Source organism: Elephas maximus, chromosome 1, assembly GCF_024166365.1.
Source record: "Elephas maximus indicus isolate mEleMax1 chromosome 1, mEleMax1 primary haplotype, whole genome shotgun sequence".
Lineage (NCBI taxonomy): Eukaryota > Metazoa > Chordata > Mammalia > Proboscidea > Elephantidae > Elephas > Elephas maximus.
Window position 1 is genome coordinate 226,701,296 of NC_064819.1, and position 24,300 is coordinate 226,725,595.

A 24,300-nucleotide genomic window follows, 5' to 3' on the forward strand; every position below is an offset into this window, starting at 1 on the left:
AGAGTCAGGGTAGCAAAAATGGAGCTTTGGTAGGGGGAAAAGGAGTATCATTGCTTAGAGGGTACTGAGTTTCTGTTAACGGTGGGGGAATAATTTGGAAAAGGATGGTAGTGATGGTTGCACAATATGATGAGTGTGATCAGTGTAACTGAATTGCACACGTAAAAATTGTTGAATTGGCAAAATGTTTTGTTGTCTACATTTTTAACACAATAAAAACAGTAAATTTTAGAAGCAAAAAAATAAAGCTTTTGCATGAATCATCACTGTATATCATCCCCATAGTCCTGAATTGCACTTTATTTTGTCCGTAAAATGTGAGCCTTTTGTTTGATGTTGTGTAAATTGATGCTCCATCTGTGAGTCGTTTGACAAGGTATTTGTTGTTTTCTTCTAGGACAGAATGACTCGGAAGATAATGGAGATTCTAAGCTTCTAGCAGAATATGGAGCCTTTCATCTTTAGCCAACCTGTTTAAGAAGGTCAGTAGTGAATTCCTTTTGCTACCAGCTCTGCCATGTCTTCAGAAATTCTTAGTAAACAGGCTGTTCTGAGGTCAGCAGAGTAGTTAGGAATAACTTCCCTGCATTGGCCCTATGACTACCTTGGCTGTAAATCCATGGTCTTCACAAATATGTGTTGTTGTTATTGTTGAGTGCCATTGAGTTGATTCTGACTCATAGTGACCCCAACTCATAGCAACCCCATGTGACAAAGTAGAACTGCCCCATAGAGTTTCTTAGGCTGTAATCTTTACTAAAGCAAATCACCAGGTCTTTCTCCCATGGGGCCCCTGAGTGTGTTGAAACAGCCAACTTTTTGGTTAGTAGCCGATTGCTTAACCATTGCTTCTCTGGGGCTCCTTTTGCAGCAGTGTGGGAGAAACGAAATGCTTAGTGTGGATGCCATCCTCTCCACCAGCTTCATAATCTGGAAGCTTCTCATTTGCTCTTTCTTGTCACTGCCCTGTGCAGATTCTGATGGAAAAGGAAATTAGATAATAAGTCGTTCAACTTGAAAGACTAAGCTCCCCGCCCCAAAATTTTTCAAAAAAGGATTCCTTCCGCTTTGTCATTGTCAAAATGAGCGTGTATTCAGCTTCTGTGCAATGCAGGGACTCTGGTGTCGTTGCTATGTAGAGAGAAAAACAGCTGTTACAGATGGTCTTTTTCCTAAGTCTCATTTGTTCTCTGTTGCTCACCATTGGCCTATTGTGTTAACCTTCTTACCAGTCTCCCTGCCCTACTCTAGTTTTACCACCTTCCACCTAGAATAATATGCACATCCAACCACGCCACTCCCTGAGCATGGCTCCGCATTTCCCTCAGGATAAAACCCAGCTCCCAGTATCGCTTCCCAGGCGCATGGGACCTGATCCCCTCCCTTACCCGGTCTCACCTCTTAATGCCCCTCCTCACCTTCGGGCCCGTCATGCCACTGGGCCCCTCTGTGGCTTTGCTCATGCTGGTCTTTCTGTCTGGCATGACCTCCAGCCCCTTCTTCCCTTGCCTACCTTGCAAGACTCAACTCATGGTCAGATCCTCTAGGCAGCCTTTCTAGAACCCCCGACAGTGGGCTGCCTGCCTCCCCTGTGTGCCCAGGTTTCCTGCACGTACCTCTGTCCTCTGTTATCCACATACCTGTCCTACCCCCTCCATATTATGTCAATATTGTATTTTTGCTTTTCTCTTTCTCCTGCTGGACTGCATGCCCTTCTAGTCAGGGACTTCCTCCTTCTTGAGACAGCATAGCGCCATGGTTGTCCTAGTTTCCTAGTGCTGCTCTAACAGAAATACCGCAAGTAGATGGCTTTAACAAACAGAAATTTATTTTATCACAGTTCAGAAGGCTAGAAGTCTAAATTCAGGGCACCAGCTCTTGGGAAAACTGTCTCTCTTCTGGCTCTAGGAGAAGACCCTGGTCTCACAGTATTGGTCTTCACCTGACTTGCTTATCCTATGCTGCTCCTTAGAACTCAGAAATGATTAGGGTTAGGACACACCTGGGACAAGAGTTAATTGCTCAGCTACTAGTTGAAAAGTTCATAGTCGAACCCCCCCAGAGGCACCTCAGGAGACAGTCCTGGCGATCTACTTCTGAAAGGTCACAGCCTTGAAAACCCTAGGAAGCAGTTCTACTCTGCACACGTGGGTTTGCTGTGAGTCAGAATAGACTCCATGGCAACTAACACCAACAACTACCCTGAGATGGCCTCATCACCCTAACAAAGAAAACCCTATTCCAAATGAGATTACATCCACAAGCATAGGGTTTAGGATTCCAGCACATATTTTGAGAGGACATGATTCAATCCATAACAGTGATCCAGGGCACAGACACTGGAGTCTTACTACCTAAAAAACCAAACCCATTGCCATCGAGCCGATTCCGACTCATAGCAACCCTATAGCCCACCCCCCCGCAAAAAAAAAAACCCTATAGGACAGAGTAAAACTGCCCCATTAGGGTTTCTAAGGCTGTAATCCTTATGGAAGTAGGCTGCCACATATTTCTCCTGTGGAGTGGCTGGCGGGTTCAAATCACCAACCTTTTGGTTAGCAGCCGAGTGCTTTGACCACTGTGCCACCAAGGCTCCTGTGGAGCCTTACTACCTGGGTTCAAATCCCAGTTCTACCACTTAGTAACAGCCTGGCATTGGACTCAATCTCCTACCTTACCCTCCTAGTCTACGAAATGGGGGTGAGAGCCCTTCGTGCGTTGTGTGCAGGCTGCCGTGCGTGTTCAGTGAATTGATGTGTAAGGTGCAATAAGGACAGAGCCAGGCATGTGGTGAGAGCCAAAAAGTACTGTCACTACTGCTCATCCCTCGAAAGGCACTCAAAGACCACGCTGGACCAAACTGTGCAAATTGCACCAGTGATTTATAGCCAGTGTGTATTTTCTGGAAATTTTAGAACGCTTGCTGAAGGAAATTGAATGCAAACATCACATTTTATGACGTCTGAGGGATTTCCATATAGTTATTTTTCATTCAGCAGTAGAATCACTAGGCCAGGAAGGCATCCCCAGGGCTTTGACTCCAGATGCCTCTGGCTTCTAAGCCTGCAGGTCTTCCAGAAGCTTCTAAGATGCTGGCTATAGATAGGTTCCTGTACCTCACAATGCCATGTGAAGACTGCAATGAGGGAGGAACCCTGCAGCTCTCTCCTGCATGAGAAGGATGTGTTGAGGAAGGCGCCTCTGAGCCTGAATCCCCTCAAACTCAGGAGCTGTCAGAGTCTGTGTTCCTTGGCTGACTCACCAGCATTCTCACCTCAAGTACTCAGGGCGGCTAGTGTCAGGTCCTGTCAACTGAAGGTTGTGGTCCATTCATGGGGAGAGTGAGATGCTCACAGCACTCTTGCCGTGTCCCTCAACATGGTCTCTGTGTGCACGTGCCCTGTGGGGCCTGCAGATCAGCCTGCTCCCGCGTACAAATCCTTACAGGCAGTACGACCAGGGCGCCCTGCAGAGGGAGAGCTCCAGTCTTGGAACCAGCACTCACCCTCAGTTGAAAGAATGTTCAGTGCTCTGGGCCTCACATCCTGGCACTGTTTCCCTCACATTGATAAGGCAGCAAGGCTTGTTGAGTGTACCCCTTTCTCTAAGACTCGGAGGAGCTTTGGACGTAGAGGAACCTCATATCTAGAAATCTAGGCCATGTAAATGTGTAATGTGTGGACTTACCTCCCAGAGAAGAGTGTTGGGATGCATGTTTCAGCATATGGAGCTTGGTGAACATGCTCAGGATTAAAAACAATCCTTGTTTTTGTTGTTAGATGCTACTGAGTTGTTTCTGACTCATAGCCACCCTATGTACAACAGAACAAAGCAGTGCCCAGTCCTGTGCCATCTTCACAATCTTTGCAGTGTTTCAATCCGTTGTTGCAGCCACTGTATCAATCCATCTCATTGAAGGTCTTCCTCTTTTTTGCTGACCCTCTACCTTACCAAGCACGATGTCCTTCAGGGACTAGTAGTCCCTCCTGATAACATGTTCAAAGTATGTGAGACAAAGTCTCACCATCGTCACTTCTAAGAATTCTGGCTGTACCTCTTGCAAGACATACTTGTTGGTTCTTTTGGCAGTCCATGGTATATTCGATATCCTTCTCCCACACCATAATTCAAAGGCATCTACTCTTCTTCGGTCTTCCTTATACATTGTCCAGCTTTCATATGCATATGAGGCGATGGAAAACATCATGGTTTGCGTCAGGTGCACCTCAGTCCTCAAAGTGACATCTTTGCTTTTCAACAGTTTAAAGAGGTCTTTTGCAGCAGATTTGCCCAATGTAATGTGTTATTTGGCTTCTTGACTGCTACTTCCAAGAAAAATGAAATCCTTGACAAGTTCAGTATTTTCTCCATTTATCATGATATTGCATATTGGTCCAGTTGTGAGGATTTTGGTTTTCTTTATGTTGAGGTATAATCCATACTGAGGTCCTTTTTCCTAGTCTGTCTTAGCCTGGAAGCTCCACTGAAACCTGTCCACCATGGTATTTGAAATACCAGTGACATAGCTTCCAGTATCACAGCAACACACAAGCCACCACAGCACAACAAACTTACAGACCCATGGTGGAAAATAATCATAACCTCGCTTAATCCTTCTCTTCTAGCTACCAAACCACCTCCCCAAGTCATGGTCTATATCTGTCCTTCTGGTTCCCTCACATTTTCTTTCTTGTTAATCTTTACTCTGCAGTCTGGCTTCTGCCCCCACTGCTCTAGTGAAACATTATCTCACTGGCCACGAGACGCTCTTTTTTTAAAATTTGAGAGAATGATTTCTTGTTATAATGAATAAAGATTCCACTGAAACTGGAACAGTTGACAAAATATGGTTGAACTTAATTAAACCTTCAAGGGAAATAAGAGGGTGAGACAAAGCACATGAGTGGAGAAGCCCAGGATTGGTTTGGAATAAATGTTAAGAATAATAGCATTTCAGCATGAGTATCGCCTGACTCCTACAAGTAGCCTGCCATCATCTCCCATCCCCCTCCCTCCTGCAGCATCTGCCAATTCAAATGGTTTCTGTCTCTGTGTTGCAGGTAGAAGCCAACCCAATAGTACCTCCCCCCGCTCCCCACCCCCCGGACGTGATACAAAGCAAAAAGTTTATCTCATTTGAGGGTAGAAATTGCACCCTGGTTGTCATCTATGTGGTGTCAGCACACATGGCAGTAATTTTAACCAGGTCACAGTTGCTATCACTATAACCTGTTATGTGGTCCCGTACCTAAGTCAGTGTTCCCAATTGCGACACTACATTGTCACTGCAGCAGAATGCATTTTTGAGCTCCAGATTTTCTAAACATTTCTAAAAGGCCTTTAATGAGGCTATAGTACAGAACCGCATTTCAGAAACCTAGACATGAGGGAAGACTATTGACTGTAAAGTATCCCCTTGGTGGCCCTTTCTGGGACCTCTTTTTGGGGGTGCAGAGCTGAACAGAGGAAATGTTAGAATGTCAGAACATATGACAGGTGAGGGGAGGCAGAGGAGGGAAGGCCAACAAACACATCCGTGCTCAAAGAAAAGGCTGGGTGAAAAAATATATATGTATATCTATATATAAAACCAAGTCAAAAGGAAAAGGGTTTCATACACCACAGTATCAAAAAGTAAAAGGAATGCACTAAATGCGAAGTGGTGGCAAGGAGGTCCGTAGCCTGTTGTGACAGGTCCTTGCAGCCTCACTCAGGTTTCCTCTCCTGTGTTGTCTCATGGCTGCTTACAGGTGTGGTGACTTCAACAAGAGTCTCTCATGGGAGGGGGGCAGGCTTCAATCATTGGTTTCAGGGTCTGTCTGCGCCATGTGGCATCCAACTCAGGATCCAGCCGTCCTTTTCTTTTCGACATGTATGTACACAACCGGTTGTCCAGCTGCCCCTTGGTCAGTACAGGGCAAGAAAGCACACCTCTCCCTCGTCCACAACCTCGGCCTCTGCCTCCAAAGTCCCATCTTCCCCAACCTATCATACCCCGTCCTCTACCACCGAATCCACCTCGACTCATAGCTCCACACCCTAGGCCCCCCTTCCCACCTCAAACACCACTTCTTCTTAAGCCCATTCAGGGAGCGATGGTTCATCCACCTGGGGGCAGGTTTTGACCTTGGAGTGACATCCTGCCCCTAAGTAGGGTTCTTGTGGCATGTCCCCACATAGTCCTCCTCTGGGCAAGCCTCTCTGGATTATGGGCAGGCCTCATGCTCCGAATGCTCTCCTGGCCAGGGCCCCTGTGGGTCTGCCTAACCAGTAAGGATGTTACTCCTACCTAGGTGCTGCTTTAAGCTCTGCTTAAATTTTCATGCTGCCTGGGCAGAGGGTCTGTTCTCTGTCTGCTGGGCCAGTGTTCTCCTTCTGGCACTGGCTGGCTGCTGTCGTTGCTGCATCGAAGCTCGAATATTCACTGGCATCGGCTGTTTCTTCTTCAGCATATTAGCAGAGTGCTCATTTAGAGACATCTTGGTGGTGCTTTTCAGCGCAGCTTTCAGAGCTGATTGCGTAGCCACCTTCAAATCCCAAGCATCAAAGGAAACAGACGCCAGCGCTTCCCCCAGCACTGCCACTATGGCTGCCTGCAGCAGGTGGGCCGGGGACTGACAGTGGGGGCCTGGGGTAACTTGGTGGGTGCTTGGTTAGATGCCTAAGTGATAGATTGCTAGGCTGGTTGGTTGTTGTTTGTTGCCTGTTTGTTTGGCTGTCTGCCTGCTCACCTGGTCCGCCCTTTCCTTCCTTTCATCTGTGTTACCACCGCTGCCACATCACGCCCAATGTCCAAAACAAAAACTGAATGACCTTCTTTAAAAAACTGCAGTATCTCTTTTATCAGTCCTCATTCTCCTTTAGAATTCTTCCAAGTTTGTCACCATTGACCTCCCAATCCACCCTCAGTCCTTCTTGTAACCCTCCCCCCGGCTTACCTGACACAGCCTTTCCTGGTTTCCTTAGATCCTGAGAGGATCCTGTCAGGTGCCCTTTGCTAAGCCCTCTCCCCCTCCCCCAACCACTGCATTTTGGGGAGTGCCCAGGAGCCCTCTCTCATTCTTCTACTGATACATTTTCTCTTTTCAGAGGCGTCACCGTGAGGGTGACTTCTAGATCTGACTGTCTACCCCTGACTACTCTTCTGAGTTATGGTTACTGTCTGGACATCTCAACTTGGTGATCTATTCAAGTTCAAGGTGATGAACAGTGAATTTACTTTCCCTGTCTACCTCCCTCCCCTACATCCTCATCTCAATGTATGTTAGGAGGGCATGTCTCTTAGTCACCTGATCTCATAAACTTAGGGTCAACTTTGACCCTTCATGTCCTTCATCCCCTTCAAAGTGTCACCAAGTTCTGTTGTTCTTTCAAAAAAATTTAGATTTCCCTCTAGCCTTGATCCTTATCACCTCTGGGAAGAGCTTCCTCTCTGGATTCCCACTGTGGTGCCCGTTGCTGGACTAAGCACAATTTTTTCATATCATTCTCTGCTTAAAAGAAGTGACTCCTTCTAGCCTATATGGCGTCAAGTCCAGGTTCTTCCACCTGGATTCCAATGTACCATGTAAACTGACCCCATGTCTACCCTGTGCAATCCTACCCATATCTAACCATACTTCCCACACTCTCCACTACCTTCAGTAAACAGTCATATTCATAGCCTTGTTCATTTTGTTATATTAATTCACAAATCCACCGAGTCTTCATTTGTTTTTAACAAGTAGTATTTAGCAGCTACAACGAGCCAGGCCCCGGCGGCGTATTGGTGAACCAAACACACATGGTCCTGCCTTTATAAAGCTTCCCATCAAGAGCAGGAAAAGACATGAAACAAATCCATAATTAATAATGGTGTGTTGATTGCTATGAAAGAGAAGTACATGGTGCTATGAGTCAGTCTAACAGGGGACCTTGAAACAGATTTGGAGAGGCAGGCAGTCTGGGATGCTCCATTAATTTTCCTCATTAAGGCTCTTGCCAACTACTCTAGTCATATCCATTTCTGTCTCTGAGCCATAGCAGTTACAGTCAGTTCCACGTGGTTAGAGTCAATGCCACTCCATTTGGGGTTCACATGTTTCCTGGTTGATGGTGTTTATTGCTCACCTCTTGAGGCCTTCCAATCTTCATTACATTTGCCAGACATTCATGGAACATCTACTCTCTTGAAGGCACTGGTCTAGGTCCCAGGGAAATCAGAGGTAGGCCCCTGCCTTCAAAGCCTTTACAGTGTGAGGTGGTAGAGGTTGGAGGTAGGGAATGTTCCAGGCATACAAACTCCAATTATAACATGCATGCCATTTTCATAGGCAGAGTGAGTAGTATGGGAACACAGAGAAGAGAGCCATTAGTTTTGACACACCCTGTGCTATAGCTTAGATAGTAACTTGCTGTCAATGTGAAACATACCTGTGTGTTTTTTGAGCCATTTTGTGAACAACAGATTCAAACACTTCTTGTGAGACTATATCAAATTATTTAAAAACAATATTTTGAGTAAAATAAATAAATAAAACTACTTTCCTCAAAAGAGGTTGAGAAGGTGTCTCCCTTTCCTTAATTTGGGAGTAGCAGTTTACCTGAATTTCTACTTTTGAAAAAGCTTTTAAAAAGTTCTTGCTACTGGTAAATATTCTATTGAATTTCCTGTGAGCATGAAAGTTAAATACCTGATTGATAGGAAACTGGCCTTCTTGGAGAGGGAGCTCACTTTGTCAAATACATAAAAAACGGAATGGTTTTCGGTGAGGTGTGAGTCACAGTCAGGGTTGCACTCCTTCTGTGAAGTGCTTCCCTCAGCTGCTTCCTATGGTCCTCCACAGAGAAATTCAGGTTGGAGACCTCTGTGAACTGAGGCTCCTGTATGAAGATCTCACAGGGAGAGAATTCCATTTCTTTGTGGAATTTCACAGCCTGTGCCCGTGGTCTGGCATTCATGAGACTGTGGGGGTTGGATGAGAAGAAAAATTCTCTGTGGCCTTGAAACTTTTGTTTTTGGATTGTTCCTCCATTACTTCCTCATTGTGTTAATGGCTGTCCGAGGATCCAAAATAAACCATTTTCCCATCCTGCTGAGAGACCGTAGCTCAGACATTTGATGTTTTATGGCCATGTTATTAGAACCATCCTCCTAGTTTGCACAGTAAGATTCTAGAGGGTAGACACTTGGACATATATTTTCATGTATGCCAAGCTTACACTGTGGGTACACACACCTTCTGTTACCTCTTGGAACTTGGAATGAGATTTCAGGAGGTGCACCTTGGGGTAGATTCTTAGTACCAGGCTCATACCCTACTCTAGTTCCACCTGTGCCTGCCACCTCACCTGAACATCTGAGCCAAAGTAGAATAAGTAAGCAATGCTACGGCCTACTGTGCCCTACAAGCAGCCCACCTTCCAGACATACATATACACAGCCCACCGTCCAGACACACACATACGCATACTCGTCTGTAACTCCCCGTCCTAAGCCCGCGTACACATATGTAAGGGCTTGCAAAGGCTCTCCTGAAGCACACATTTAATGTTCACATGTAGAAATCAAGTATAGGAAGAGATCAGCCAAGAACACAACTTCAGTAATGTCTGAATAGTCCTGTGCTTGCCTCTGCATTTTGCCCTCCTGGTAGTGCCACAGTTAAGTGCTCAGCTGCTAACCGAAAGGTCACCTGGATGAACCCACCCAGTGGCTCCATGGGAGAAAAACATGGCAATGTGTTTCCATAAAGATTATAGCCTAGAAAACCCTGTGGGGCAGTTGTATTCTGTAACACATGGGGTTGCTATGAGTTGGCATTGCCTCGACGGCACACAACAACAACAATCTTCCCTATAACAGGACATAGTTCTATGAGGGCCTTTTGTCATGGCTTCTATCTTTCTTTCTGTCATTGTCTTTTCTCCTTGGCAGCACTCCTTCCTGAAGAACTCAAGCGCAGCAGGGTATCCTTCATGTGGACACTACTGTGATACGTTTTCCAGAGGCCTGTGCTGTGCTTACGCTGAGTCATCCTCACTCTGCCCCTCCCCCTCTTACCCAAGGGCACTGGCAACCCCTTGGGACCATCTGGGCAGGAAAGCGCTAAGGCCTGGGCCGGGAGCCAGTCCTGAACCCCAGAGTTACTTTAGCCTAACCAGTTGCACTCACTAGTATTCATAGCTCATTATCGGCCTGAGCCGGGGATTGAGGGTGTCACATCAGATTCCACTGATCAAAGAAGAAGCTCTTCAGCCTAACACTCAGTGGCAAGTCGAATCACTCTCTGAGAATATGTAGACCATGGAACCTATGACTCTACAGGCATGCCAGACTTTAGTTTTCTATTTTAGGCAAGTCGCTGGGCATAAAAATCATTGGGTGAATTGGTACACATTTGCACAAAAACTTTTAAGTCATCGTTGTAGAATATCTGGGTCCTCACCATTGGGGTCAGGTTTTAAAAGGATGTGCAAGTACATAGAAAAAGAAGAATGAATAACCAAGGATGAATATGAAAAGGTGCTTAGGACAACAGGAGCCTAAAATGAGCGTGGCTTACAAAGATGTAAAAGATGCAAAACGGATGGACCTTTAAAGCTATGTTTAGACAGGAGAAAATGAGAATGGGAGGTAATGAGGTCCCTGCTGGAGATATCATGCATGGGTTGGGTGGTCATTTGGGGTCGACATTATAGAGTGACCTAACTCTGAGAATCTGTGATTCTACAAAACAGGTCTTGATGTTCTGTATGAGATCCCCAAGTCCCAAAACTGTAAGCTAATATTAAGGTAATTCTAGAAACTGAAAGATCAGCTACTGAAGAATTATCAGCAATTATTGCTGTCTTAGGCTGGGTTCTCTAGAGAAGCAAAACCAGTAAAGCATGTAAATATATAGAACCCATTGCCGTTGCGTCGATTCTGACTCATAGTGACCCTATGGGACAGGATGGAACTGCCTCATAGAGCTTCCAAGGAGCGCCTGGTAGATTTGAACTGCCGAGCTTTTGTTTAGCAGCTGTAGCTCTTAACTACTATGCCACCAGCGTTTCCGTAAATATATATAGACAGCGATTTATATTAAGGAAATAGCTCCTGTGGTTGTAGAGCTGGAACATGCCAAGTCCGTGGGTTGGGCGGGATGTTTCTCCTGATTCACGTAGCCTCAGGGGCTGGTGAACCCAAGATTAGCAAGTCAGACAGCAAGCCTCTGGCTCACAGGCTCTGAAGACTGACAAATCACAAGGCTGTCAGGCAAGACGGCAGGTAAGCTGCTAGCTTAAGTCCCAAGAACCAGAGGTCAGATGAATAGGAGCCAGCTGCAGGATTCAAAGTGAGCAAAAGCCCACGAGCCTTGCCAGCAAATCCACCTATATTGAAAGCAGGCCACATCCCCAAGGAAACTCCCTTTCAACTGCCTGGTTACTCACAGCAGATCCCATCCTGGAGGTGACCACATTGTATCAGATCTCATCATGGAGATGATCACATCATTATATGACTGCCCAGCTACATCGTAACTGCCAAACCATGGAGAATCATGGCCCAGCCAAGTTGACACACATGCTTAATGATCACAATTGCTATTCACCTAAAATATTTAATGTAGTTTCCAAAATTATTGAATTTATTTCCATGAGATAGTTTCCACTCCTGGAGAATTTGGTTTGTTTGGTGTGCTCCATCTCTGTTGTTGTTAGCTGCCATCAAGTTGACTCCAACTCATGGTGACCTGATGCACAATAGAATGAAACATTGCTCAGTCCTTGCATCATCCTTACAATTGCCAGCATATTCAAGTTCATCACTGTGGCTATTGTGCCAATCCGTCTCACCTAGGGTCTCCTTCATCCTTGTTGACCCTCTACTAAACATGATGTCTTCCTCCAGCCATTGATTCCTCCTGATGACATGTCCAAGCAAGTCAGACAATATTCTATTACGATCCATTTGGTTTTCATTGGCTAATTTTTGGAAGTAGATTGTCAGGCCTTTCTTCCTAGTCTGTCTTAGCCTGGAAGTTCTGCTGAAACCTGTCCACCATGGGTGTCCCTGCTCGTATTTGAAACCAGTGGCATAGCTTCCAGCATCACAGCAACACTCAAAGCACCACAGCACTACAAACTGAGAGATGGGTGGTGGGCTCTGTCTTTAGCAGCTGATAATACTCTGCACCTAAATAGCCCCTTTCATCTGTGGATCTCAAAGAATTTGTAAGCATTAATTAGTTCTCACATGTGACTGTAAATTTATTTGTACACTTCTGGAATGGATAGTAAACAATTTTGCACCCAAAGTCAAAACACTATGGGGAATTTCAAGAGGCGTTTCTCAGGGTCATTCTGCTTGACCTCCTGTTACTGTTGACTACCCTATCCTCCTTGAAATCCTCTCTTCCCTGACCTCTGACCCTGACATTTCCTATTCTCCTTTCACCTTTCTGACACTAAGTGTCCAGAGAGCAAACCAAAGAGTAGAAAACCTCAGTTGTCTGTCCAGATGTCTGGCCTGAAAGATACCAAATTTCCAGCACTTTATAACTGAGACTCTGATACTGATGCCCAGATGAATTCAAACTTGTTTCTATGACTTATTTCTATTCAGATCTTTCTGACATTAAAATATTAATATATGAAATTTGGGAGAAATTTCCAGATTTCTCATCAGTTTCTGAATTTGGGAATTATGTATTCTTTCTGGCTTCACAAAATTAGAGCTATTGTATGTTCTCTGTGACACACACAAAACCTAAGTTGTCTGGAAGAGCCTGGAATGCGATTGAATACCTATTGCCTCCCCACCACCCCATGTCCCACCCCCCCAGCCCCAGCTACCACTTACCACTGTTTATAACTAGTACTAGTAGTCCTCTGGGGTCCTAGTTGAAGGAAAAAGCTCACACCTTATACCCTTCCACCTGCTAAGGTTCTGACTTTGAGATGGACATTTTAATAGTTGGAATCTAAACATAACCCGCTGCCTTCTTTTCCTCTCCAGTGCTTCCCTACTTAACCCTCTGTTGTCCAGCTTGCCCACTCTCCCATCTACTGAAGTCACTTTTCTTTGGCCTTCAGTGACCTTGGTTAGGGAATTTCAAGAGGTGTTTCTCAGGGTCATTCAGCTTGACCTCCTGTTACTGTTGACTACTGTATCCTCCTTGAAATCCTCTCTTCCCTGACCTCTGACCCTGACATTTCCCATTCTCTTTTCACCTTTCTGACAATCTCTCTTTTCCAGGGCATTCCACAAAGCTCAGCCGTCCTTGGCTCTCCCGCCCTCCTTGTGGGATCAATTTTTGCCATCCCCTGTCTCTATCATTGGCATAAGGGTCTCCATCTTCCAGACAAGAACCCTCAGTGATCATGTTCACCCTTCTCTTCCTTTCATTTCCTATATCCAGTGGCCCAGCGAGTTTCTGGTGTTCCTTTGTAGTGGCTCTTAACGCTCACTGCCATCACCACGACGCAGGTCCTTGCTACCTGGAGCATTTTTCCCCAAACTCTTGATCATGCAAATTAATAAAATGTTTGCCTCTGTTCCTCCAATTTTTAAAAGTTCTTAAAATTGAAGTAATTGAGATATAATTCGCTCCCTTCATTTTTGGTTATTTATACATCATATACATTTGCTACTAAACTAGTACATTCTAGTAATGAACATTATATATATGTATACATATATTAAAAAAAAAAAACCAAACCAACTGCCGTCAAGTCGATTCCAACTCATAGCGACGCTATAGGACAGAGTAAAACTGCCCAATAGAGTTTCCAAGGAGCACCTGGCAGATCCGAACTGCTGGTTAGCAGTTCGACCTCTTGGTTAGCAGCCGTAGCACTTAACCACTACGCCACCAGGGTTTCCATATATATAATATGTACTAAAAAAGATTTTAAAAATACAAATAAAAATTCTGGCATTTTCTTCCCACATCCCAGTGGGGTATGCACATCATCTTTGGAACCATGGACCCAATGACCATAACAATATCCTCACTGCTTTGTCTGCTGCCAAACTTCCTCTCCTCCTTCCCATCCTGCACAGCCTCTGTATTAGTCTTTATAAAACATCGGCTGCTACTTCTACCTTCTTCAGAAACCTTCAGTGCTTGGGATTGCCAAAGAGAGGACAGGCTAACCCCTGGCTTGACCTTCAGGGCATTCCATATCCCAGCATGACCTCTGCCTCAAGCCTTTGTTCTTCCAGGACCCCCTTTCTTCTTATCTCCAAACTCTGAACCCCTGCTTTGTTCAATGTAACTCTAGCTTACCTCCATACCACCTTCCTGTTCATGCCAGCACATGCATCTCACCCTCCTCATGGCTCTGTTCAGTATTGGGGTACATGTCACGTGCTGCTCAGCAGTGTCACGTAACACTTGCATGGACACCATCTTATCATAATCAATTGGATTATGAGCTCCAAGAGTACAAGGCTCAGATTTCTTAGTCACTTCTCTGAGAACAGGAGCATAGACTCTAAACCTGTCCCATTGATTGCAGCAGGGCTTCTCAGTCCTGCTCTCTGGAGGCATTACGGGCAGGGCCACCCTCTCAGTGGTTGGGGTTGGGAACCAGTGAAACAACCACGGAGGCCATGTGAGCTCTGCCACAGCCCAACTTGCTGATCTCATATGTACACGTGGACTTAGCATGTTTGTGGCAGGCAGCTTAACCTAGCTGAGTTCCTAAACCTACTCAAGCTTGGCTTCCTGCAAATGGTATTTCCCAAAAGTCGGTGGTATGTTCTCCTAAAGATTTAATAGAAGAAAAGTTGGCTGCTTATTGGAAAGTATGCTTTTGACTGCCAACTCAGATTACCTAAAATAATGTTGATGAATGTGAGATTTTTTAGCAAAGCATCCATCTCTGTAGTGCCGAACAGGGCTCAGGACATGCACGTAAATCACTCCAATTAAAATTTCCTGGATCGAGCACCTGGTATTTTCCTACCACAGATCAATGCACCCATTCACAAATGGCAGAGTTGGGAGGCAGAGGACGGTGTGAGATGCTGAACAGTCAGAACAGAATGGCTTTGAAACACTACAAAGGCCGCAAACCTGGATCTTTCTCCAAATCTTGAATTCCTGTGGAAAACTCACAGGCAAATGCTGACTTGGGAATTTGAAAACAGAAGACTAAAATGAAGATATCCACTTCCTTCATGAACTTTAAACTTTATGGCCATGTGACTGGCATATAGCCAGACAGTTCTCAAAGGATGTGTCCACGGACGATGTGCCGTTACTGGGGTGAACATCCTTTGCGATTCCATGGCTGAAATTCACTTTTCTTTGTGAAATAAATGGGCACAGACTGCAGATTATTTTCCTGGCCCACTTTAGGTGGGGATTGGCCAAGAAATTGTATTATTTACCACTTAAATGACATTTTTTCTATGTTTACATGGTAAACTTGGCAGACTGGGTGAATGTTATGATTGTGTTCAGAGTCCAAAAGTCATTTCCCAGTCTGTATTTCAAGCATTATATAGCTCAATGTCCTGAGTCAGGTTATCTTGCCAACTTCTTTGGTGTTATGCAGTGGCCTCAGGTTGTGCCTGATACTATGTGTGTTGTACACAAAATTTGCACGGACCCTGCAGTTTACCATTAGGTGATGTGATTTCTTTGTTTTGCAGATTGAAGTGTGCCACAGCTACCCTAATGAGGGTTAGCTGTTGAGTTTTTGCTCTGTTTCCTCACACTTTTCCATAAGAGCTTACCTACATCTCCTGTGTTGTAAACAAAGGACCAAGTTGTACAGAGGGACAGACAGTCTTGGGAAAAGGCCATTGTTTTCCACAGAAACCTTGGTCAGTTAAATATTTCTTTGAGATTTTTTTATCCTTTTATTATTATTATTTTTTTCACAAGAGATGCACAGAACGCAACGAAGGAAGGGAAGGAGGGAGGAAGGGAAAAGGAAGGGAAGGAGGAAAGAGGAAAGGAAGGAAGAGAAGAGAGAGAGAAAGAAAGATAGTCTCCACATAGATCACATCCCATGTTATAATGACAGCCTCTCTGAGCAAAGTTTAGCTCAGGACAACAGCATTCCCCTTCAGCCTCCAGCTCCAACCATGGCTGTTGGCAAGGGCTGCAGGGACCACTACAGGTGCCACCAGAAGAAGCTTGCACGTGCTGGCTTTCTCACTTCTGACGTTTGCTGAGGTCTGTGTCGGGAATTGCGCATGTGTGTTGCCAAGTCCAGCATTTTCATAGCCTGAGACACATAGCCTGAGCTTTCATTTGTGAATGCAAAACAGGCAAATAAAGGGACAAAACGTTACATTTGGAAAGCGAAGAAATGATCATTGGTAAATCCAATTGCATGAACTCAGAATAACTCTTAACCCCATTGACCTGTGGCTCTGTTTTGTGTGAATATAATGCAAACTTGTAACGACTGCTGAATATTATTCGCTCCACGTTGTTTTCTCTTTTTTATTAATTAATTAATTATTTTTATTGTGCTTTAAGTGAAAGTTTACAATTCAGGTCAGTTTCTCATACAAAACCTTATACACGCATTGTTATGCGACCCTAGTTGCTCTCTCTACAATGTGACAGCACACTCCTTCTCTCTACCCTGTATTCCCTGTGTCCATTCAACCAGCTCCTGTCCCCCTCTTCTTTCTCATCTCATCTCATCTCATCTCCAGACAGGAGCTGCCCACATAGTCTCATGTGTCTACTTGAGCTAAGAAGCACGCTCTTCAACAATATCAGTTTATGTCTCATAGTCCAGTCTGATCTTTGAAGAGCTGGCTTTGAGAGTGATTTTAAATTTGGGCTAACAGAGAGTCCAGGGACCATGACCTCTGGGGACCCTCCAGTCTCAGTAAGACCATTAAGTCTGGTCTTTTTACTAGAATTTGAGGTCTACATCCCACTTTTCTCCTACTCTATCAGGGATTCTCTGTTTTGTTCCCTATGAGGACAGTCATCGGTAGTAGCCAGGCACCATCTAGTTCTTCCGGTCTCAGGCTGATGGAGTCTTTGGTTTATGTGGCCCTTTCTGTCTCTTGGGCTCCTATTTTCCTTGTGTCTTTGGTATTCTTCATTCTCCTTTGCTCCAGGTGGGTTGAAACCAATTGATGCATGTTAGATGGCTGCTTGCTACCCTTTAAGACCCCAGATGCCATTAACCAAAGTGGGACACAGGACATTTTCTTAATACACTTTGTTATGCCAGTTGACCTAGATGTCCCCTGAAACCATGGTGCCCAGACCCCTGCCCCTACTACTGTGTCCCTGGAAGTGTTTGGTTGTATTCAGGAAAGTTCTTAGCTTTTGAATTAGTCTAATTGTGCTGACTTCCCCTGTATTGTGTGTTGTCCTTCCCTTCACCTAAAATAATTCTTGCCTACTATCTAATTAGTGAATATCCCTCTTCCTCCCTCTTCACCCTCGTAACCATCAAAGAATGTTGTCTTCTATGTTTAAACCTTTCCTTGAGTTTTTATAATAGTGGTTTTTATACAATATTTGTCCTTTTGTGACTAATTTAACTCAGCATAATGCCTTCCAGATTCCTCCATGTTATGAGATGTTTCATGGACTCATCATTGTTCTTTATTGTTGCGTAGTATTCCATTGTGTGAATATACCATAGTTTGTTTGTCCGTTCATCCGTTGATGGACACCTTGGTTGTTTCCACCTTTTTCTATTGTAAACAGTGCTGCAGTGAACACAGATGTGCATATATCTATTCATGTGAAGGCTCTTATTTCTCTAGGATATATCCCAAGGACTGCAATTGCTGGATCGTATGGTACTTCTATTTCTAGCTTTCTAAGGAAGCACTAAATCGATTTCCAAATTGGTTGTACCATTTTGCATTCCCACCAGCGGAAAAGGAGAAGACCCTCAACAAGATGGATTAACACAGTGGCTGCAGAAATGGGCTCAAGGATAACAATGATAGTGATGATGGCACTGGACTGGGCAGTGTTTCATTCTGTTGTACACAGCATCACTATGAGTTGGAGCTGACTCGACGGCACCTAACAACAGCATATATATATATTTATATCCATATAACCAGAAAACCAAAATCAAACCTGTTGTACACAGGGTCGCTATGAGTCAAAATCGACTCAACGGCACCTAACAACAACAAAACACACACATATATGTGTATACACATATATACGTATATATACCTATGTACATAATTTTATTTATTTTGTTGTTGTTGAGAATATACACAACAAAATACACACCAATTCAACCATTTCTACACGTATAATTCAGTGACATTGGTTACATTCTTCAAGTTGTGCAACCATTCTCACCCTCGTTTTCGGAGTCGTTTCTCCCCCATTAACATAAACTCACTGCCCCCCAAGGTTCCTATCTAATCTTTCAAGTTGCTGTTGTCAGTTTGATCCCATATAGGTAGTTCTTAAAAGAGCGTAATGCTCAAGGCAGACATTCTTTACTAGTTAAGCTAAATAGTTGTTTGGTTTTAAGAAGACTTCAGGGGATATTTTTGGATTAAGGTTTAAAGATTATCTCAGGGCAATAATTTCAAGGATTCATCCACCCTCCATGACTTCATAAAATCTGGAGTCCATGACAATTTTAAATTCTGTTCTTCACTTTCTCCCTTTTGATCAGAATTCTTCTAAAGAATCTACGATCAAAATGCTTAGTAACAGTACCAGGCACCATCCAGTTCTTCTGGTCTCATGGCAAAGGTGGCAGTTGTTCATGGAGGCAACGAGCCACACATTCCATATCCTCCTTCTGTTCCTGACTACCACCACATGTGTGTCAGTTTGTCGTACTCTGGTGTTGTGCATGTTGCTGTGATTCTGGAAGGTTTGCCAACAGTATTTCAAATACCAGCAGGGTCACCCTTGGAGGAAAGGTATCAGCTGAGCTTCCAGACTAAAACAGACTAGGAAGAAGAACCTGGCAGTCTACTTCTGAAAGAATTAGTCAGTGAAAACCTTATGAATAGCAACAGAACATTGTCTGATATAATGCCAGAAGATGAGACTCTCAGGTTGAAGTTCACTTAAAATTTGACTGGGGAAGAGTTACCACCTCAAAGTAGAGTTGACATTAATGACATGGATGGAGTCAAGCCTTCAGGACCTTCATTTGCTGATGTGACACGACTCAAAATGAGAAGAAACAGCTGCAAACATCCATTAATAATAGGAATGTGGAAAGTATGAAGTATGAGTGCAGGAAAATTGGAAATTATAAAAAATGAAATAAAACACATAAACATCAATATCCTAGACATTAGTGAGCTGAAATGGACTGGTACTGGCCATTTTGAAACAGACAATCATACGGTCTACTATGCCAGGAATGACAAAGAGGAATGGTGTTGTGTTTATTGTCAAAAAGAACGTTTCAGTATCAATCCTGAAGTACAACACTTTCGGTGATGGGACAATATACATACGCCCACAAGGAAGACCAGTTAACGTGACTATTTTTCAAATTTATGCACCAGCCACTAAAGCCAAAGATGAAGAAATTGAATATATTTACCAAATTCTGCAGTCTGAAATTGATCAACCATGCAATTAAGATGCATTTATAATTACTGGCAACTGGAGTGTGAAAGTTGGAAACATAGAAGGATTTGTAGTTGGAAAATATAACCTTGGTAATAGAAACAACATTGGAGATCACAAGACAGAATTTTGCAAGACCAACAACTTCAAAATTGCAAATATCTTTTTCAACAATGTAACAGTGGCTATACACATGAACTTGGCCAGATGGATTACGCAGGAATCAAATTGACTACATCTGTGGAAAGAGAGGATGGAAAAGCTCAGTATAATCAGTCAGAGTAAGGCCAGGAGCCAACTGTGGAACAGACCATCAATTACTCATATGTACGTTCATGTTGAAGTTGAAGAAAATTAGAACAATTCCACAAGAGCCAAAGTATGACCTTGAGTATATCCCACCTGAATTTAGAGACCATCTCAAGGATAGATTTGATGCATTGAACACTAATGATCGAAGACCAGAAGAGTTGTGGAATGACATCAAGAACATCATACATGAAGAAAGCAAGAAGTCACTAAAAAGACAGGAAAGAAAGAAAGACCAAAATGGATGTCAGAAGAGACTCTGAAACTTGCTCTTGAAAGTAGAGCGACTAAAGTGAAAGGAAGAAATGAAGAAGTAAAAGAGCCAAAAAGAAGATTTCAAAGGGTGACTGGAGAAGACAAAGTAAAGTATTATGATGCAACGTGCAAAGACCTGGAGATAGAAAACCAAAAGGAAAGAACACACATTTCTCAGGCTGAAAGAACTGAAGAGCTAAAGAAAAAATTCAAGCCTCGAGTTGCAATATTGAAGGATTCTGTGGGGAAAATAATAAACGGTGCAAGAAGCATCAAAATAAGATGAAAGAAATACACAGAGTCACTATACCAAAAGAATTGGTGGACGTTCAGCCATTTTCGGAGGTAGCATATGATCAAGAACCAATGGTACCGAAGGAAGAAGTCCAAGATGCCCAGAAAGCATTGGCGAACAACTAGGCTCCAGGAATTGACGGAATACCAACTTAGATGTTTCAACAAACAGATGCAGTGCTGAAAGCTCTCATTTGTCCATGACAAGAAATTTAGAAAACAGCTACCTGGCCAACCAACTGGAAGAGATCATGTTTGTACCCATTCCAGAGAAAGATGATCTAACAGAATGCAGAAATTATTGAACAGTATCATTAATATCACACACAGGTAGAATTTTTGCTGAAGATCATTCAGAAGCAGTTGCAGCAGTACCTCAACAGGGAACTGCCAGAAATTCAAGCCGGATTCAGAAGAGGACATGGAACAAGGGATATTATTTCTCGTGTCAGACAGATCATGGCTGAAAGCAGAGAATACCAGAAAGATGTTTACCTGTGTTTTATTGACCATGCAAAAGCATTTGACTGTGTGAATCATAACAAATTATGGATAACACTGTGAATAATGGGAATTCCAGAACACTTAATTGTGCTCTTGAGGAACCTGTATTTAGACCAAAAGGCAGTCTTTTGAACAAAACCAGAGAATACTGCGTGGTTTAAAGTTAAGACATATGTGTCACGGTTGTACCCTTTCACCATACTTATTCAATCCATAGGCCAAGCAAATAATCTGATAAGCTGGACTACTTGAAGAAGAACGCAGCATCAGGATTGGCAGAAGACTCATTAACAACGTGCGATATGCAGAGGACACAACCTTGCTTGGTGAAAGCAAAGAGGACTTGAAGCGTTTACTGGTGAAGATCAAAGACTTCAGTGTGGGCTATACCTCCACATAAAGAGAACATAAAGAAAACAAAAATCCTTACAACTGGACCAATAAGCAGTATCATGCTAAACAGGGAAAATACTGAAGTTGTCAAGGATTTCATTTTACTTGGATCCACAATCAGTGCCGGAAGCAGAAGTCAAGGAGTCAAATGATAGATTGAATCGGGCAAATCTGCTGCACAAGACCTCTTTAAAGTGTTAAAAAGCAAAGATGTCACTTTAAGGACTCAGGTGGACTTGAACCAAGACATGGTGTTTTCAATTGCCTCATATGCATGAGAAAGCTGGACAATGAATAAAGAAGACAGGAGAAGAATTGATGGCTTTGAATTATGGTGTTGGCAAAGTATATTGAATATACCATGGACTGCCAGAAAAACAAACAGATCTGTCATGGAGGAAGTACAGCCAGAATGCTCCTTACAAACAAGGATGTCAAGACTATGTGTCATATACTTTGGACATGTTATCAGGAGGGACCAGTCCTTGGAGAAGGACATCCTGCTTGGTAAAGTACAGGGTCAGCAAAAAAGAGGAAGACCCTCAGTGAGATGGAGTCATACAGTGGCAGCAACGATGGGCTCAAGCATAACAACAATTATGACGATGCGGAAGGACCAGGCAGTGTATTGTTCCATTGTACATAGGGTCGCTATATGTTTTAATCGACTTGATGGCACCCAACAACAAGAACAACATTCCTGAGTATCCTTCTTCCTGTTGCTCCAGGTGAAAAGAGACCAATTGTTGTACCTTCGATGGCTACTGCAAGCTTTTAAGACACAGGAACTGTGAAATGAACTAGGAGGAAGGACAGAAGCACTAAGTATGTTATTGGGCCAGTTAACTGGGATGTTCCATGAAACCATGAACCTAAAGCTTCAAACCAAGGAACCAGATCCCATGAGGTGTTTGGTTATACATAAGCAGCCTCAGCAGCTACTCTTTTTTTTTGTTGCTGTTGTTGGTACCTATGCAGAAATGTACATTTTTAACAGGCATTCTCCTAGTCACCTATGTGCAAAATAAAGTTTGAGGACATTATTTAGGGTACACAGTGGTTAAGGGGTAATCCACCCAGCCACTCTGTGGGAGAAAGACCTGGAGATCTACTTCCATACAGATTACAGCCTAGAAAACTCCATGGGGCAGTTCTGCTTTGTCACATCAAGTCACTATGACTCCAAACCAACTCAAAGGCACCTAAAAACAGTGGTCAGAATCAGTGCACAAGCTATGGTCAATTGGTCAAGCCAAACAAACATAATCCAGTGTTTTGGGGCTGTTGTCAGGCAGGTCTCTGATAAGTTTTATTTGGCTCCACATTGCTTCCTGCCCCAAAGCAATAAATAATGATAAGGTTTCACTTCTAAAGGTCTAGCTGGGTGTGTCAAGGACCATAGTCCAGTGATTTGAGTTTTCCAATCTCACTTTCTTTATCTGTAAAGTGTTGTATTGGACTTAATGATAATTAAGTCCAATTTTAGCTAAAAAATTATATAACTCATATCATCTAACCTTGTTAGTGTAGCTACACTATGCAGTTACCTGTAACTGTGGCCGATAGCTTTATCCTTTCTTGCCCATGTCATTCTCCCATACATTACACAAACACTGGCCACCAGGAGCTTAAAGACAGAGAGAAGGAAGAAATGGGCTTAGTAAGGCAGAAACACATCATCATTATGCCTTCAGTTCTAATTGTAATGATTTTTCCTTGCCTTCCTCCTTCTATTGAGTGATAGTCTTCTATTAGTGACTGAGTGAACCTTCTTTGAGTCATTCATTTATTTATTAATTCGCTTATTCAACATTGAGGAGTGTTCAGTATATTCCAGGACAGGACTGGGCGTTGAAGATGTGGAAATGCACAAACACCTTGATCTCATATGCTTTCTCTCCATTCAAATCAGTACATTTTACTCAAAATAGTCCGTTCACACTCCTTTCAATTCTAGGCTCCTCCAGGGGGAATGGTGATGTAGAAAAGAGTTTTAAAGCATGAAAATCAAAAAAGATAAGGTTTTTTTTTTTTTTTTTGCATAACTAATTGACTAAATTTCAAACCTGAATTTTTGAAAGGCAAACCCTACACAGTTATATATGACATGTTACATACCCATGTTATTAGCTGTTATCGAGTCACCACCCAATTCATGGTGACCTCGTGTACAACAAAATGAAATACTGTCCAGTCCTGCATCATCCACATGATGAGTTGTAGAGCAGATTGATGTGATCCATAGGATTCTCAATGTCTTATTTTTGGAAGTAGATCAGTAGGCTTTCTTCCTAGGCCATGTTAGTTTGGAAGCTCCACTGAGACCCGTTCAGCATCATAGCAACATGCAAGCATCCACTTACAGGTGGGTGGTTGTTATGGGAGGTGCATTGGCTGGGAATGAAACATGGGTCTCCTCACGGTAGGTGAGAATTCTACACTGAGCCACCAATGTCTCTCCACTTACTCATCACCCAGAATAATATTTTCGGTAGCAAAGTAAGATAGGTAGAATGCTTTTTGGTTGATAATAAGTATATACTGATTCATTCCCTATTTTTGTAAGTAACCTTCAGAGGATGTCAGTAAATCTTCAGAGGATGACGAGTGAAGAAACTTCCTTTAAAAAGAATATTTCAAAATAATCGCTCCTTGAATTATATTATTTTTAATGACCAAATTCATGAAAAGATCATTAGATTTAGAAAATTCTCCTTGTTAATATGACTTAAATATTTTAAACTGAGAGACTACCTATATTTATGAACTTCCATCTATATTTTAGATTTCAGAAAAAAGTAACTGGGTTTATCCATGCGATCAATTTCATTTTTGGGAAAGAACTCCAATCTGAGGTCATTTTGCTAAACTGTTGTTCATTTTGCATAATTTGAATGGATTTTTAAATAAGGTTTACTGATGAGTCACCAAAAAAGTGACACAAACTTTTCCCCCAAGAAGAACTCAACAGACACTGCCCTTGTTTTATACATGAGGGGCCGAGGAGAATTAGATTTCA

General features: G+C 43.2%; 1 protein-coding gene and 1 pseudogene across 1 annotated transcript in view; one reads left to right on the forward strand and one right to left on the reverse strand.

The window, feature by feature from the left end:
- Window positions 1-408: 408 nt before the first annotated feature.
- TIAM2 (TIAM Rac1 associated GEF 2) overlaps window positions 409-24,300 on the forward strand; it is a 352,591-nt gene continuing 328,699 nt past the window's right edge. The window contains exon 1 of the mRNA XM_049904306.1: window positions 409-482. The gene's annotated coding sequence lies outside the window, so the exon portion shown is untranslated. The remainder of the gene's footprint in view (window positions 483-24,300) is intronic.
- On the reverse strand, window positions 5,796-14,519 carry LOC126070309 (chromatin target of PRMT1 protein-like; annotated as a pseudogene).